The sequence below is a fragment of the Prionailurus bengalensis genome, chromosome A1, assembly GCF_016509475.1.
Source record: "Prionailurus bengalensis isolate Pbe53 chromosome A1, Fcat_Pben_1.1_paternal_pri, whole genome shotgun sequence".
NCBI classification, from domain to species: Eukaryota; Metazoa; Chordata; class Mammalia; order Carnivora; family Felidae; genus Prionailurus; species Prionailurus bengalensis.
In genome coordinates this window covers 223,613,671-223,615,567 of record NC_057343.1, presented here as the reverse complement: position 1 = coordinate 223,615,567, position 1,897 = coordinate 223,613,671, and the positions used below count along the sequence as shown (strand labels likewise).

The 1,897-nt window shown below is 33.3% G+C and overlaps 1 non-coding gene across 1 annotated transcript; it reads right to left on the bottom strand.

The window, feature by feature from the left end:
• Positions 1 to 568: 568 nt before the first annotated feature.
• On the bottom strand, positions 569 to 732 carry LOC122496836. Its single transcript, XR_006300961.1, has one exon. It is a non-coding gene; the product is annotated as a U1 spliceosomal RNA (small nuclear RNA).
• Positions 733 to 1,897: the final 1,165 nt, after the last annotated feature.

Sequence of the window (1,897 nt, the reverse complement as noted above, 5' to 3'; positions counted from 1 at the left end):
AATCCCATAAGTGAGATATGATATTTTATTGAATACTAGCAAACATAAAATATTCCTTTATTTTACATTTTATTTTATTTTGTATTTTATTTTATGTGATTTTATTTTATTTTATTATTTCTTTAAAGTTTATCTTCAGAGAGAGAGAGCATAAGCAGGGGAGGGGCAGTGAGATATGTAGAGAAAGAATCCCAAATAGGCTCTCCCACTGTTAGTGCAGAAGAGCTCGGCACTGGGCTGAAACTCACAAACTGTGAGATCATGACCTGAGCAGAAATCAAGAGTCTGAAACAACACACTGAGCCGCCAAGCACCCCTCTGTATTTAAATCAATTATGTTTCTATGAGCTCTTCCTTGCTTTTCTTTTGGGATCATCATGCTTTTCTTAACCACGAAAGGGCATGATTTAATCTTAGTCACATTTCTTATTTGTTGACATGCCGTTATATTCTTACAGTTGACACAGATATTTTAAGTTATACATTTAAATGCCTTACTCTTTCTTTTTATATTTATTGTATTTTAAAAACGTCATCTATGTATTCTTTTTTTGTTCTATTTTTTTTCCAGGGGAAAGCACGAACGCAGTCCCCCACTACCCCAAATTATGCAGTCGGGTTTCCCACATTTGGGGAAATCGCAGGGGTCAGCACATCCGGAGTGCAGTGGATAAGCCTCGCCCTGGGAAAACCACCTTCGTGATCATGGTATCTCCCCTGCCAGGTAAGTATTTTGTTGTTCTATTTTTAATCCACCCAACAACAAGCTGTCTTTAAAATACCTAAAACAATCATATAAACTACTAACCCGGGTGTTTAATTTATAAAATGTTTTGTGAAAGCATATGTGAATATGTGTGTATGTGTGTGTACTCGTAGTATAATTCAAGTGGCATTTTGACATATTGCATATAATATCATGCTTTGAAACAAAAATAAATAAGCAAAAATTCTAAGTAAATTACTCTATTAAATTTATCTTGGAATAAAATTATTATAACATGTTCAAATATCAGTGTGGTTATTGAAAAGAAATAATATGCATATTATTTGATCAATATTTACCACTTCTAAGAATTTACTTGAGAAAATAATATAGTAATTGTTCAAAACTCCTCATCTTTATAATTCATAAATGGCTGAACATGTTTGCAACCATTTTAAATATAACAACAAAAAATACATACCAATATACATGTAATTAAATAAAGTAACATGATCATATTAATAAATACTAGGGGTGCCTAGTTAGCTCAGTTGGTTAAGCATCCAACTTTTGGTTTCAGCGCAGGTCATGATCTCACAGTTCATAGGTTCAAGCCTTGTGTTGGGCTCCCCACTGCTGGTGTGGAGCCTGCTTGGGATTCTCTCTCTCTGTCTCTCTCTGCCCCTCTCCCACTCACGCTCTTTCTCTCAGAATAAAGAAATAATGAAACTTAAAAAAAAGAAACACTACTCAACTATTAAAACATATTTAGATAAATTGATATTCATATAATAATTATAATAATACCCAATATTTATATGATACTTACTATACAATAGTCATGGTTCTAAGTACTTTACTTACTATAACTTGTTTAATCCTAACAACAGTAAAAAGTAAGACTCTTTTATCACCAAGATTATACTGCTTCTAGAATCCAGGATTCTAATCCAAGGTCTTTGATTCCAGAGTCCAGGGTCTTAACCCCTTTAATGCACTGAGAAAAATCAAGTTAAATTAAAATACCTGTGTTGTAGTTATATTTTTGCTTTGGAAAAAATAAGTAAGAAAATAGCATACACAACCAAAATTAGACTATGTATATATAGTATAGAGAGGAGAAGAAGAAGAAGAAGAAGAAGAAGAAGAAGAAGAAGAGGAAGGGGAAGGAAGGGGAGGAGGAGGAGGAGG